Source organism: Polypterus senegalus, chromosome 6, assembly GCF_016835505.1.
Source record: "Polypterus senegalus isolate Bchr_013 chromosome 6, ASM1683550v1, whole genome shotgun sequence".
NCBI classification, from domain to species: domain Eukaryota; kingdom Metazoa; phylum Chordata; class Cladistia; order Polypteriformes; family Polypteridae; genus Polypterus; species Polypterus senegalus.
The window spans coordinates 69484480-69501352 of NC_053159.1; the positions used below are offsets into that span (position 1 = coordinate 69484480).

Below are 16873 nucleotides of genomic sequence, written 5' to 3' on the forward strand. Positions count from 1 at the left end.
TAATTCCCAGGTCTACAAAAAAAAATGTTTTTCAGGTGCCAAGGGTTTTTGAATGGATTTATGGTATTTTGAGGGTGCTGAATTCAAAAATCCCATTACTTTTGCTGAATTGGTTCTAGTTTTTGAGATAATGGACATCCATGAAAATAATGCATTCCCCCAATGCGACTTGTGTGTGATAACAAATGCAATAGCTTTTGGTTTGTCTTTTGAATCTTTAACAGTGCCTTAGGTAATGAAATATCCCATATAATTATTTTGTATTTCAATTTGTAGGCCTACAATGCTATAAAAGCAACTTTTTGAAGCCAGAATTCAACTGTGAATTTGCAGAGGAAAGAAGTTGGCTGCAGTATAAGTTTGTCAACCCAGTCTTGGTTTATACCCAAAAAGTCTGATCACAGAGCAGACAATTATGAAGAACTGGTGCAAAATATGCTTGCCTCTGGAATAGCAGGGCAAAGCAAGATCAGTGGACAAAAGTGTCATGGCCTACAAGGGAAGAAATGATTGTTGGCACTGCAAATATCATCAACAAGACGCTGGTGGACAAAAACAAAATCATTCTCCCACCCTTCATATTAAGCTAGGATTGATGAAGCAATTTGTTAGGGCTTTGGACAAAACGGGTAATTGCTTCAAGTACATTTGTACATCATTCCCTGGGCTGAGCATGGAAAAACTCAAAGCTGGAATCTTTGATGGACCTCAGATTTGTAAACTCATGAACGATTCCAATTTTACCAAATGCATGAATGACACTGAGGCTTCGGCCTGGGGCCTGGAAGAGTTTTGTCTCTGTTGTGAAGAACTACTTGGGTGATCACAGAGCAGACAATTATGAAGAACTGGTGCAAGATATGCTTGCTAACTTCAGAAATTTGCGAGTTAATATGAGCGTAAAGATGCACTATCTCCATAGCCATTTAAACAGATTTCCAGATAGCCTTGGAGACTTCAGCGTGGAACAAGGCGAGAGGTTCCATCAGGATATGAAGGTGATGTAGGAGAGATATCAAGGCAGATTGGGACATACACATGATGTCAGACTACTGTTGGAGCCTCCAATGTGATTGTCCTGATGATTCACATAAAAGAAAATCGTATAAACAGCGTTTTTTGAAGCATTGACATTAATAACAATTAATAACTAATTAATATTGTATTAATTAATCAAATCATACATAACTTTTTTCCTGTCACTGGTAGATATTCTTAATTTCTTTTTTGTATAATGTTAGACTGTTTACTTACTAGTTGTAACTAAAATAAAAATATTCTTGCAATTCTGAATGCTTTTCAAACATGTTGCATTAATTAATTAATTAATTAACTATTACATATCTCAGAAACTAGAGCCAATCTGGCAAAACCATATTCTTAATCAGCACCATAAACTTAATATAAAACCGTTCAGACATCATTGGCACCAAAATCACTGTATACCAATGTATTATTTAAAAGACACAATAAGTGAAAATATAACTTCCATATCAGTAAAAAGCTGAGAAATCTAACAACGGAATTCAACCAGACAAGTGTCACTGCTGTTGAAGCATGCATCAGCACTGCTATGAGACATGAGTTGGTGGTGTCTTTTCCTCTACACATAATTATATCTTCAGCCAATAAAGGAGTATTAATAGGAACCATATTCTGCCTTCTGCAACTATCATATGGTTTATTACACACTGGTCTAAATGCTGCCAGCCCAAATATTACATAATACAAACTTTCACCAAGCTGCTAGTGAAGATATTATGCACTTCACACTTCCATTAAAGACAAACTACAGATCCTACTCTAACTTATTTAGAAGTTGCTTGAATCTATCCCACTCAATGACCTTAACTGGTAACTTGTCTTTTACATTGATACTGGTGGCAGCAAGTTACATCCAGTGTGGCGAGTTGCTGGGGCTACGACCCGGCCGGGACGTCTGGAAGGACAGGAAGGTGGCATGTACGTCCTCCGGGCCACAAGGGGGCAACCGCCCTGGAACAGAGGAGAACCACAGGAGAGGAATAAGGAGGCTTATGCCTATTGGAACCTGTGGCCACCGCCAGGGGGCACCCCGAGTCTCAGAGGGCCAGGGATTGATTTACTTCCGCCACACCCGGGAAGATGGAGGAGAATCCCTCCAGGGATGCCCGGAGTGCTTCCAAGTGCTCTTCCGCCACACCAGGAAGTGATGTCAGAGGGAGCACCTGGAGCACATCCGGGTGAAAATAAAAGGGCCCACATTCCTACAGTCTGGGAGCTAGAGTCGGGAGTAGAAGCAGAACAAGGCTCCCATGGAAAGACAGAGGAAAGGTGGTCCAAGGGACAGAGTGAGAGAGGTCTGGTATCAAGGTGATTGGGGCAAGAAGGCCCAGTGGACTGTGCGGGACTGAGTTGTGTGTGTGATGGTGTCCGGGCATGTCTCACACCTGCTAGCAGTTTTTTTTTCTTTCCATAGTTAACTATCTAGTTAAACAATTCAGCGGTTCTTCATGGGGTGAGAACTCATAAAGCTTTTCATAATCTTTGCGGAGGAAAACATGAAGACGATGATATATCTAACAAATTCGATGTTGAACTTGTTTTAATTGGCACTGACTTTCAAGACATTTTACAAAATATTGTGTCATGTTTAATTTTTTTTTTAGAAATCAGCATATTGACACACAAGCGATAAACATATCCATATCACAAGCACTGCATCAAACATTGACAACCAATGAAGTAATTCAGACAGACTTTGGTATTTTTGAATGGCTTATTCAAATGTGTACTTGATATTGCAAGATGGTGTTTCATAAGCATAACAACATTATATAATTGCAAATGATATCACCAAAAGGCTCACCATGGTATAATATCCTGATAGAGGAGGGTCTGTTATTACAAAAATGTACTTTCCCTGTGGTTGTTCATGACCTGATTATGTAGGTAAGTCAGAACCTGTACTGCAAATATCTGTAAACAGGAAATCAGCAAAAACGCGTAATGCTGTTTTACTTATTTTACAGAAAAAAGTTTTAAACCTATTAATGAAATGTCTCTGTGAAACAATATTATTGTCTTTTACATTAGTGTTTCTCAACCTTTATGGTCTCCTGGTCCAGTTTTTCCTTTTTAAGTTTATTGGTGAGACAAGTGCTAACATCAGACCAAGAGAGGTTTCCTCTGGTAAGTCAGATATGCATGTAAAAGTTGTGAGGTCGGGGGATTCCACTTGGTAAAACAATGGATGTTAAAGTTGGGAGTGCAGTATTCCTACGTAGTAAAACAATCACACATATAAAAGCATGGTGGCAGAGGATTGGTCGTACAAATGGTGAAACAATTACACCTGAAAAGCAGGCGAGGGGTCACCCCTTGGTGAAACAAGCATGAATGTAAGAGCTTTTCCCCCTGATGTCTGTTTATCTATCTGTATGTTTAACCATGACAAGCTCACTGCAGGACTACCTTTACCACCGGTTACATTCCATGACATCTGTGAATAAATGCATATAATAACTGAAAATAGTGACAAAGTACGTACTATGATGTGCCTCAGCGTTAGTGATGGCTTCTACATGTTTAGGGCTAGTCTGCCAAAAAGTAAGTCACTTGATGAAAATTAATTGAAATTCCATTTGAAAAGAAACATTTTTGAGTTTTATGTTCTCATTGCAAATAAAAGCATTGCGTTTGTGAACAATTGGGATGATTTTTGGGAAAGGCCTGGATTTTTCAGAAGAGATGGTCTTCATCCTAACTGGAGGGGAACTTATGTATTATCCCAAAATATGGCAGCAAAACTGCCTGGTTGACTGATCAGAGCACCATCCATGCCGCAGTCATGTGATCTTAAATCACAGGCTGTTGTTTATCCCACCTGTTACTGTTACCCAAAATCCCTGTTGTTGGGCATCCAGCAAATTTAGTCTTGATACAAACTTTAAATTAATTGATTACCAAAAAATAAGGTGTATAATTAGACCAAGGGATAAAACCAGATCCTCCACCAGGGGCATCTGTAATAGAAATTTACAGTACTTCAAATTAAAACAAAAAATATATCACCAGTTCAGAAAGAATCATGAAGTTTTAAATGTTGCTTATTGAACATTCGCTCTCTTGGCAGTAAAGCTGTTTTGGTAAATGATATTAAATTAAGTACAATATCTGATCTGCTTCTTCTCTTTGAAAACTGTCTTAATAAATGTGACACTGTCCCCCTAGCTGAGGCATCACCAGATGGATACTTGTTCTTTCACAAGTCTAGAGATTCTGGTTGAGGAGGACTTGGAATAATTCATTGTAACAAAATGCAAAAAAATCTAAAAATCTAGGCAACTTTACATCCTTTGAGGCATTCATTTTAAATATTAAAACAGATTCCAACACAATTATAGTACAAGTCTACAGACCATCAGGGCCATATTCATTGTTCATGACTGAATTTAGCAACATTCTATCTGATTTGGCTATAAATTATGATCATGTAGTATTGATGGGGGGTTTTAATGTACACATTGATGTGGAAACTGACACTTTTACCAAATTTTTTTACTTATTTGTTAAATTCAGTAGGATTTTGTCAGATTGTCAAAAGTCCAACTCATAATCATAACCACACATTAGATTTAATTATAACTTACAAAGTTGAAATTCAAAATTTAAATATTACTCCATTAAATGAAGTTATTTCCGACCACTACTTAATTATATTTGATTTAGTTCTGCCCTTGACAACACACTCACATATTAAAACAAAGACTGTGCGACATCTAGATTGTAATTCTGCTTCAAAATTTGTAGATACTTTGAGTAAGTCGAGTGTAATTGTGGAAAGCCATTTAGATCAGTTAACATCAAATGTAAGCGTGGAAAACAATTTAGATTAGCTAACATCACATTATAATGTAACCCTGAGAGATGCTCTGGACACAGTGGCTCCCCTTAAAACAAAGGTGATCAAAGCACATAGAACCTTTCCCTGGTTTAATGAAAACACTCAAGCTCTTAAATTAGAGTGTCGAAAACAGGAGCGCAGATGGAGAACAACAAAGCTACACGTCTTTCAAACTGCATGAACAGAGAGTGTTAATCTATACTAATAAAAGGCAAAGCCCTCACTCACTCACTCACTCACTCACTCACTCACTCACTCACTCACTCATCACTAATTCTCCAACTTCCCGTGTAGGTAGAAGGCTGACATTTGGCAGGCTCATTCCTTACAGCTTACTTACAAAAGTTGGGCAGGTTTCATTTCGAAATTCTACGCCTAATGGTCATAACTGAAAGGTATTTTTCTCCATTAACTGTAATGGAGTTGAGCTGCAATGACGTGGGGGGCGGAGTTTCGTGTGACATCATCACGCCTCCACGTAATCACGTGAACTGACTGTCAACGCAGTGCGTAGAAAACCAGGAAGACCTCCAAAAAGCGCTTAAGAAAACATGCATTATATAATTGAGAAGGCAGCGAAACAATAAGAAGCGAGCGAGTGACATATACTACCATATTCATGAGTGTTGCTACCTTGGAAAGAAAGCAAGGTGTAAACCTAAACTTTAAATTAAGTTCATAGACAGGCTACCGCTGGCGTTTCACATGCCCACGGGAATGCGGGATACAAGTTTAATGAGAGGGCGGGATATAAGCGAGTTTTGATCACTTTGTAACTAAGTTAAAATTGCAGGTGAAGGGGTGTGCTTATGCAAATTCCGAGAGGCTGTGTTTGTGGGGGATTGACAGTTAAGGCGGGTGGGGGAGTCACGTCATCATCACCCCTCCCATTTACCTCATTTTGCTCTGAGCTGAGCTTCGCGGCTAACGCCGTCTTCCGAAGGAACTTTGTCACACTGCCACCAAATACTCACAGAAAAATCCACAAGTTAATACACACTCTGTCTCTAGAGTTTCTTCACACTGAATCCTCCAGGCACTACTTAAAAAAGGTTACATTGACAATCGTGTTGCGTTATTTTTAAAATCTTTCCTTTTCTTAGCACAAGCAGAGCTGAGAAGCTTGTGCATGTGCTCCATAACGCGTTAAAAAATAATGCATTTAATCACACTTTGCATTACAAGCAAAGGGAGCTTTTGTCAATTCATGATTTCCTGGTACTGTACACGATTACATTGATCAGCACCGATTCATTTTACCCTCGCACCACCTTAGTTTGAGAAGAAGTATGAAAAATATGAGGTTAACACAGAAAAACAGATCACCAATTCAAGCTTTATGAATAATCGATTAAGCCATCAATAATTGTTTTGGTAAAGCCATCCTCCTTCCATTTTATAATTTTTCCGCCACTAGCCAAGATTAAATGAACGGTAACAAAGTAAGAGCAAAGCGAAGGTGACTTATTTAGGCAGGAATATATATGACAGCAACACTCATGACAATGTCAATCATGTTACGTTATTATTAAAAGGTTTCCTTTTCTTTTCATTACTTCTTTAACACACTACTTCTCGCTGGCGCAGGTATTTTGCTATATATATAATATATGAATTACCTCCAAAGAGCTGAGACTTTTGATATCATGAGCGTGTGTACAAAACTGGGGTCTCCTGCCCAGCAAAAGTCGAGCAGCCAGCGCAGCATAGCTGTGCCGGCCTTTGAGGCGCTGACTGCGCTTCTGCCTTAAGTCAAAGTGAGCACTTTTAATTTTTTTCTTCCTCCCCCTGCGCTATAGCCCAGACAAGTGCAAACACAGGACCCCTTTTATACACCACGGCAAAATAATATTAAAGGCGATTCACACTTTCTTTTGCACGATATCACGATTATGAGGTCCTCAGTTCGGATTATGAAGATACGCACAGGAGTGAAGGACTGACAGTGCCATCACAGCTGATTAATGGCGGGACGTCTCACCAGTCTACACAAGACCCACCGCGACTGTCCCTAAAAGGCGATCATAACGTCAGCGAACACATCTCTCTATCTATACTAATAAAAGGCAAAGCCCTCACTCACTCACTGACTCATCACTAATTCTCCAACTTCCCGTGTGGGTGGAAGGCTGAAATTTGGCAGTTTCATTCCTTACAGCTTCCTTACAAAAGTTGGGCAGGTTCCATTTCAAAATTCTACGCGTAATGGTCATAACTGGAAGCTGTTTTCTCCATTTACTGTAATGGAGATGAGCTTGAACGCCGTGGGGGAGTTTAGTGTGACATCATCACGCCTCCCCCGTAATCACGCAGTACATAGAAAACCAGGAAGACCTCCAAAAAGCGCTGAAGAAAACATGCATTATATAATTGAGAAGGCAGCGAAACAATAAGAAGCGGCGAGTGACATATACAACCATATTCATGAGTTCTGCTACTTCGGAAACAAAGCACGATGTAAACCTACACTTTAAATTAAGTTCATAGACAGGCTGCCGCTGGCGTTTGTAATTTAGTGCCTGCCCATATAAGGCCGTCCGTCAGCGGCAATCCAATAGCAAACTCCACTAAATATTCACGGGTGAAGGACTGTGCTTATGCAGAGGAAGATGAGATGGTCAGGGTGGTGTTTGACACAAACTCAGCGAAACTGCGAGAGAAAGTTTTAAGTGCCAGGACTAAGGTAACATTAAATACAGCCATGGACATAGCGAGATGGCACCAGCACAGCTGGGAACCTTCGATGCATGTACACGAGCGGCTCACGTGAACTGGCGCAGTGCACAGATAAAAGCAACAGTTCCAAAGAGGCTGAACAAAACCGAATTACACAATTGAAAAGGCAGCAAAAATATGAAGCGTCTGATACATACAAGCATATTCATAAATCCAGCTACTGCGGAAACAAAGCACACGTGGAAAAAGTCAATGTCCCGCTAAAGGAAGACAGTGTAAAAAAACCCGTGCATGCAGTGTGTCAGGTCTCAGATAAAGAAGAAGACGAGCTGTTTATTGATGCAGTAAGAAACGAATCGATGAATGAAACCTGTCATCTTTACAGCGATTGACAAACACGGAATGTAACTTGAACACAACACATCCTACAAATACGAACCTGATTGAAAGAAATAATGATAATCAAATCCTTGATGACAGCAACACTCAGTAACACTCACAAAACAAATACTGTATATTGACAGTCATGTTACGTTATTTTTAAAATGTTCCCTTTTCTTTTCTAGCTTTTTAACACACTACTTCTCGCTGCGACGCGGGTATATATATATATATATATATATATATATATATATCCCGATCTGCATACTCGAATAATGGATACTTTATTTGCCATCAATGATTGTTTTGGTAAAGCCATACTCAGTGTATTCATTAGATGAGCGGTAAAAAGTAAGAGCGAGGGAGGATGACTTATTGAGGCATGCAGGCTGTAGTCTTGCGTCAACTCTATCTGAATTGCGATCACATTTGAAAAATATATCTTTTCAAGTTCTATTTAGTCCATATGTGTCAAACTCAAGGGCGCGGGCCACATCCGCCCGGCGTGTAATTATATCCGGCCCGAGATCATTTTATATACTGTATTATTGTTATTAATGGCCGGGTATATGAAGCGCTGGTAACACAATAAACTACAGATCCCATAATGCAGCGCTTCAGCTGCCTTGCTGAACACTTACCGCGTTAATCAAGTCTAGCTTATGATGCTGCAAGTTATTGCGAAGCTAGCTCACACGATGCTGAAGAGAAAAGTTGATTCTGAAAATAGAGCCTTTAAAACCGATGGGAGGCTGAGTATATGTTTACTGAACCCGTGTGTCTCATTTGTGGAGCTAATGTGGCTGTAATTACAGAATTTAATCTAAGACGGCACTATGAGACAAAACATCAGGGTAACCTGAATGCAATGCAGAAGATACAGAAAGCAGAAGAATTAAATAAAAATCTGACACTTCAGCGGACGTTTTACCCGTGCACAATCACAAGGTGATTTCAAGTGAAGCTGCTTTTATGGGAGACACAAATGCACCAGTGCAACTTGCCCCACTTTTCCTGTTGCCAAGTAATGTTAAACCAAGTCGTCACTACGGTGTTCCCAAATACGCACTTTGCTGATAAACTGGCGCACTGAGTTTGCACGGCGCTTTGGTGACTTTGAAGAACAAAAAGTCCGTCTACATGCGGCTCGAACCTTGTGCATGTTTGGTAGCACATATCTGTGTGAGAAGCTCTTCTCAGTGATAAAGACTAACAAAACAGCACACAGGAGTCGCCTCACTGATGAGCACCTGCAATCCATCCTGAGAATCTCCACAACACAGAACCTCACACCAAACATAAACGAACTTGTTGCCAAAAAGATGCCAGGCGTCCAGCTCTAAAATGACATATGAGCAAAGACAACTGAATGATTTGATTTGTTATTGCTGAAAGGAACACATTTTATTTATATTTCCAGGTTTTGTTATGCAGCATGTTCATATTTGAATTTGTATAATTTTGACAGGATATATTTTTATGGAGAGCAAAATCTTTTGGGATATTTAAAATCTAAGTTTATTTTTATATAAAATTACATAAGAGTAAAGAAATTTGAATGTTTGTTCTTTTAACGTTTACTTTATTTCTAACTTGTATAATTTAGACAGGATATATTTTTATGGAGAGCAAAATATTATAAGTTGTTTAAGGTTTAAGTTGATTTATTCAGGAATAATATTCCTGTCTGTTTTTACCATTCCTACCAAAGATATTTCTGTCGACTAAATAAAAATTCCTTCTATTTAAAATTTAAATAGAACTTGAACAAATATGATAGTTCATAATATCCACGCAGACTTGCACGTAAGAGCGGGAGTTATCCGTTTTAACAAGCAGGGATTGCACTGATCTGAAATAGCTGTGTGTGTATATATGTAGATATGTATGTATATGTATATATATGTTTATATATGTGTGTGTGTATGTATGTATATATATTTATATATATATATGTATTTATGTGTATATATGTGTGTGTATATATGTGTATATGTATAGATATGTGTATATATATATGTATATATATGTTTGTGTGTGTGTGTATATATATATATGACAGCAACACTCATCACTCACAACAGTGACAAAACAATTACATTGACAATCATGTTACGTTATTTTCAAAATGTTTCCTTTTCTTTTTAATTGCTTCTTTAACACACTACTTCTCCGCTGCTGGTATTTTGTTAGTACTATATAAAAGAAAAGGCAACTTTCCTTTCTTTACACCTTTTTTCCTTTTATCCCAAACCAAAGCCTTTCTCTCTTAACACTGCAGAGGGCACAAAACTAATTTTCTTTAATTGCCGGTAAGTCACATTACCAGAGGCACAAATTTGAACGTTCACATAGAAAATGTAATTTCTATACCACAGCCCGTGTAGCGCCTTTCAAAAGGGATCTACTACCGAGAGATGATCCATATACATTTTAGCTGCTGTTAGTTACTTACCTGTTGTGTTACACAGTCTTTAAAATGTAGTTTACCCACAACCACTCCAGTAGTGCTCAATGTACCTCCATCCATCCATTTTCTAACCCACTGAATCCGAATACAGGGTCACGGGGGTCTGCTGGAGCCAATCCCAGCCAACACAGGGCACAAGGCAGGAACCAATCCTGGGCAGGGTGCCAACCCACCACAGCTCAATGTACCTGTACTTCTTAAAACGTTGTTTTACTGTTTAATAACTTATAGACTATATTTTATTATTTTTCCCTTGCACTCAGTGACCAAAGCTATACACACACATATAGACACATACAAACATACACACAAGTATATGTATGTGTATATATATGTATGTATGTATGTGTATATATATATATACACACACACACACAACATACATACACACATATATATAATTTGTGTGTGTGTATGTATGTGTGTGTATATATGATGTAGACAGGTATGTATATATATATATGTGTGTGTATGTATGTATGTATATATGTGTGTGTGTGTGTGTGTGTGTGTGTGTGTGTGTGTGTATATGACAGCAGCAATCCAAGCTGTGAGAAAACAGTAAAAAGGAGGCGTGTCAGACGTCATGGTACAAAATAACTTCGTGACGCTGCCACCAAATACACAAAACAATTACTTTGACAATCATGTTACATTATTTTTAAAATTTTTCCTTTTCTTTTTCGTACCTTCTTTAACACACTACTTCTCCGCTGCGAAGCGCGGGTATTCTGCTAGTTAAATATAAAAAAGATCTCTTTAAAGCTCTCTCAGAATACTATTCTCCAATAATATATAGCAATAATAATAATCCTCGGGTACAGTGGCGAAATTAACAAATGGAAATTCAGATCTGTAGTACAAAATACCAACAGATATTAGCAGTACAGACTTCATGAACTTTATGAAAGATCCCAGCTCTCAGCATCACAGTACAAACCAAATACTAGCTTAGCAGACCCTGTCTCACACTGCATTCAGCACTTTAGTAATTTTAATCCTGTAACTGAGCAGGAAGTCTTAACTTTAATTTCTAAAATGAAGCCAACTACTTGTTCCCTAGATCCAGTGCCAACAAAACTAGTAAAAAGTGCCATGGATGTTCTTGCAGCGCCTATTCTAAACATTATCAATAGTTCATTATTGCATGGCACAGTACCTGAAGCACTAAAAGTCTCAGTCATTAAACCATTACTTAAAAAGTCACACCTAGACCCACACATACTAAATAATTATAGGCCTATTTCAAATTTACCCTTTCTCTCTAAAATACTAGAAAAAGTAGTAGCCAATCAGCTTCAGTCACACCTTACGCATTACAATTTATTTGAGAAATTCGTCTAGTTTCGCACTGGTCATAGTACAGAAACAGCACTAACGCGGGTTGTAAATGACATTCTGATATCCTCTGATGAAGGAAACTCCACTGTAATTATGTTGTTAGACTTAAGTGCAGCGTTTGACACCATTGACCATTCTTTTTAACTGCACAGGCTAGAAAATGATGTTGGGCTTACAGGCACCGTGCTCCGTGGTTTAGTTCTTATTTATCAAATCGATTCCAATATGTACAGAAATATGCTGACAGTACTCCATCATTATACACAGAAGTTCAATATGGTGTCCCGCAGGGCTCAGTACTAGGACCTTTACTGTTTTCACTTTACATGCTTCCACTGGGATCTCTCATTAGGAAACATAATGTTAATTTTCACTCGCATGCAGATGACACCCAGTTATACCTATCATTTAGATCAAATGAAGTTTCTCCAATGTTGTCTTTAATTAGTTGTGTTAGTAAATTAAAGGAGTGGATGAATGAGAACTACTTGTCTTTAAATACAGATAAAACAGAGATGTTAATTGTTGGAGGGAATGACGCTGATCACAACAATATTTTGTCATCATTTAACTCAGTTGGAATCCCCATTAATTTTACTGAATCAGCGCGAAATCTAGGAGTTATCTTTGACTCTAGCATGTCATTTAAAGTGCATATTACAAAGTTGTCCAAATCATGTTTCTTCCATCTTAAAAATGTTAGGAAATTAAGGCGCTTTCTAAATAAACAGGATTCTGAGAAATTAATTCATGCATTTATTTCTAGTAGGATTGACTACTGCAATGCGCTGTTCACTGTATGTTCAAACTGTTCTTTATACAGCCTCCAGTTAATCCAAAATGCTGCTGCAAGAATTAGTACAAGAACAAGAAAATACGAATACATAACTACAGTTTTTAAATCCTTACACTGGCTCCTGGTTAAGTTTAGAGCAGATTTCAAAATCCTTCTTTTAACATATAAAGAATTAAATGGCCAAGGTCCTGCTTACTTGTCTGAACTTATCATGACTTACAAACCAGAGCGCACAGTAAGATCTCAAGACGCCGGTCTGCTTAGTATTCTAAGGAATAATAAAATAACAGTGGGAGGTCGAGCTTTTAGTTACAGGGCCCCTAAACTGTGGAATGGTCTGCCTGCTACTATAAGAGATGCCCTTCGGTCTCAGCTTTTAAATCCCGGCTGAAGACTCACTACTTCAGTTTAGCATATCCTGACTAGAGCTGCTGATTAACTGTACATACTGCATCTCTGTTGTTAGTCATTAGCACTAAAACATAAGTAACTTGATAGTTATAAATGGATACTAACCCTCACCTATTCTGTTTCTCTTCTCGTTACTCAAATGTGGCACTTGGTGCCACGGCCCACCTGCCAAGTTGTTTTGCCTGCCTAAGGTAAAGTCATCCCTGATGGAGGATCGCAGGAATCATGGGAAAAGAGGGTCCTTTCATCGGATTGGCTGACCCAGCACTGTTTCACCCGTGGAATGGCCAAATGGGGGAGGCAGCTTGATGGATGAGGTCTCCAGGACTCTAAACAAATCCAAATCATATTATGTGATATCATCTACTGTTAAATTCTGCTACATACTTCTAAAATTTTTATTTGTATACTGTATCAGATCCTTCCATGAGAACTCTAAATACAAAGAGGACTGTTTCATTTATTTTAGGTAGATTGCCCAGAGGGGACTGGGCGGTCTCATGGTCTGGAATCCCTACAGATTTTTTTTTTCTCCAGCCGTCTGGAGTTTTTTTTTTTGTTTGTTTTTTCTGTCCACCCTGGCCATCGGACCTTACTTATTCTTTGTTAATTAATGTTGACTTATTTTGTTTTCTTACTGTGTCTTTTATTTTTCTGTTCTTCATTTTGTAAAGCACTTTGAGCTACATTTTTTTGTATGAAAATGTGCTATATAAATAAATGTTGTTGTTGTTGTTGTTGAATACCTACATAGTTATAGGCAAATACTTGTCAACTACCAAACAGGTTAAAATATAGTCAGTCAGTCATCATCCAACCCACTATATCTTAACACAGGGTCACGGGGGTCTGCTGGGGCCAATTCCAGCCAACACAGGGCACAAGGCAGGAACAAATCCCTAGGCAGGGCACCAGCCCACCGCAGGGGACACGCTCACACACACCCACACACCAAGCACACACTAGGGACAATTTAGGATCGCCAATGTACCTAACCTGCCTGTGGAGAACATGCAAACTCCACGCAGGGAGGACTCGGGAAGAAAACCCAAGTCTCCTTACTGCGAGGCAGCAGTGCTATCACTGTGCCACCCGATTAAAATATATAATACTAGCAAAATACCCGTGCTTCGCAGTGCCGAAGTACTGCTTTTAAATTTTTATTAAGAAGAAAAGTAAACCTTTTTAAACAGAGGGAAAATATACCAATAATTATTTGTTCAGGATCTCTTTGTATACCACGTTGTCAGTTCAGCACTCCGGTTGTAATATGACCAAGCTGTGCGAGCTTACTCTTGAGCATGCAACGTATAGTTGGCCATGTGAAAAGCAATCTTGCCTCAAATCAATGGCAACCTTTTGTAGGGTCTGTCCCTGAGACTTATTAATTGTCATCGCGAAGCAGAGCCTTACTGGAAATTGGAGGCATTTGAATTGAAATGGGAGATCAAAGGGTATAACGGGGATGCAAGGAATAAAAAAATCTCTCCCCTAAGCAACTGCCAGTAAAAATACAGTAGTTGCCTCAATTAGGTTCTTTTGCAGACAAGTGACCTGAAATCTTGCGCCGTTACAAAGTTTCGGTGGCTGTATGTTTTTCAGTAACATTATTGGTGTCCCAACCTTTAAAATGAGATTATCCTCAGGAGTGCCTGGAGGATTCAGAGCGTGGAGAAACTCTAGTGACAGCGTGTCTATTAACTTGTGGATTTTTCTGTGAGTATTTGGCGGCAGCGTCACAAAGTTGTTTCTGCAAGACCATGTTAACTGCGGACCTCAGCTCGGAGCGAAATGAAGTGAATGAAATGAGGTGAATGGGAGGAGAGATGATGACGTGACTCCCTCACCCGCCTTAACTCTCAATCCCTCCACAAACACAGTCTCTCGGATCTCAACTCTCCTTTATATAAATCAGTAAAGGAGAGAGGACTAAACACAGTCTCTCTGCATGACAAACACCAGTGGCAGCGTGTCTATGAACTTAATGTAAAGTTAAGCTTTACACCTTGCTTTCCTATTCGTTCGCATAAGCACAGTCCTTCACCAGCATTTTAACTCCATTACAGCAATTTTAACTCCGTTACAAAGTGATCAAAATTCTTGTTCATACCCTGCATCTTCATTAAACTTGTATCTCGCAAATATCGTATTCACCTTAGGCATGACAAACGCCAGCGGCAGCGTGTCTATGAACTTAATTTAAACTTAAGCTTTACACCGTGCTTTCCTATTGATGTCCTGAAAGGCTTGTTCAGCTTCATAGGGTTGTTCCTCTCTTACTGCATCAATAAACAGCTCGTCTTCCTCTTTATCTGAGACATCACACACTGCATGCACGGGTTTACCTTTCCCAGTCCTGCAAACTATAGTGAATTGGTTCAATTTACCACAGTTTTTACACTATCTTCCTTTAACTGGACATTGACTTTTTCCACGGTGTGCTTTGTTTCTGCAATTATGAATATGCTTGTATACGTCACTCGCTTCATATTCTTTTGCTGCCTTCTCAATTGTGTAATGCGTTTTTTGTTCAGCGCTCTTTGAAGCTCTTGCTTGTTCTCTGCATACTGCGTTCACAGTCAGTTCACGTGAGCCGCTCGGAGTACATGCATCTAAGGTTCTCGCACTTTCGCTGAGTTTGTGCCTAACACTGATGCGGGACGCAACTACTCCTCACATGGCGACCGAGCTGCAGGCTATGGCCACATATATGTACATAAGTAAGTTCCAGTTATGACCGTTACGCGTAGAATTTCGAAATGAAACCTGCCTAACTTTTGTAAGTAAGCTGTAAGGAATGAGCCTGCTAAATTTCAGCCTTCAACTATACGGGAAGTTGGAGAATTACTGATGAGTCAGTCAGTCGGTCAGTGAGGGCTTTGCCTTTTATTAGTATAGATTCTAAATACTACTTGAATATATACAAAACTTTATTTACATTCTTGGGGAAACATAAATGTACATTGCCATGAACTGCGTTGTATTTTCACAATAAACTGAAAAAATTGTATACTCAAATTAATTGTATTGTCATTCTGAAAGAAAGGTGATACATTAATTAAGAAAAAGGGGGAAAAAGAAATACTGTTAGGATATTCATCCTCTTACTTGCATTTCTAGGGTATTAGTCTTCTCTTTTATGTTTGCAGTGCTTATTTGATACCTCAGCCAGATTTACAATTCATGTGTAGACTAATTAGTGTCGAAAAGGATTTCTTTCTTGTCTGATGAATCAATTTAATTCACCTCCCCATGAGACATGAACTAGAAGCATGGGGAAAACTTCAGAAATAAAATTAACAGTTCCGGATACTTTAGATGGTTTTCTTACTTTTTACAAGAAGACCAGACGCTTCCAAGAAAGGACTTAAGGTGACCCAATGGAGTGGAGTTCAATAAGGTCAGCTGCAGTAACAACATCTCTTGTAAATTACCTGACACAGGCCCAGTTTAAGAGAAACCATCCCAGTGTTCTTCATTTCTCTTTTAGCAGTTGGTAAAGGAACAATTCTGCCCAGAAAAGAAGTCATGCATGAATGGGTGCCTATCTTAAAAACAGAAGTCTTTGCTACTCTTGGCTTTTGAAGAGACACTTTGACAACAGAGACTAATTATGTGAACTACACTGACCGATTCTTAGTTTAGTTTTGCATACCTAATTACTAAAGTAAACAAGCTAGTTTAGTTTGAAGATGACATTAAAACAGGTAAAAATGCAGCTTCCTCTGAGCTGGATGAATCATAACAAATGGATTTGGATGGAGCTTACAGTTGGGCAGATTTTTGGCATATACAATTTAATGTAACCAAAATTTAAAAAAATAGAAAGTAAAAATATTAAAATATGTTTACAAAGTCTTTTGCTTGAAGCCCAAAGACAGCCCAGAGTGGTCATGTCACAGTCCCTATCCAG

At 38.8% G+C, this 16873-nt stretch overlaps 1 protein-coding gene across 4 annotated transcripts in view; it reads right to left on the reverse strand.

The window, feature by feature from the left end:
* LOC120531142 (centrosome-associated protein CEP250-like) overlaps window positions 1-16873 on the reverse strand; it is a 328524-nt gene that overhangs the window by 245540 nt on the left and 66111 nt on the right. The window lies entirely within an intron of this gene.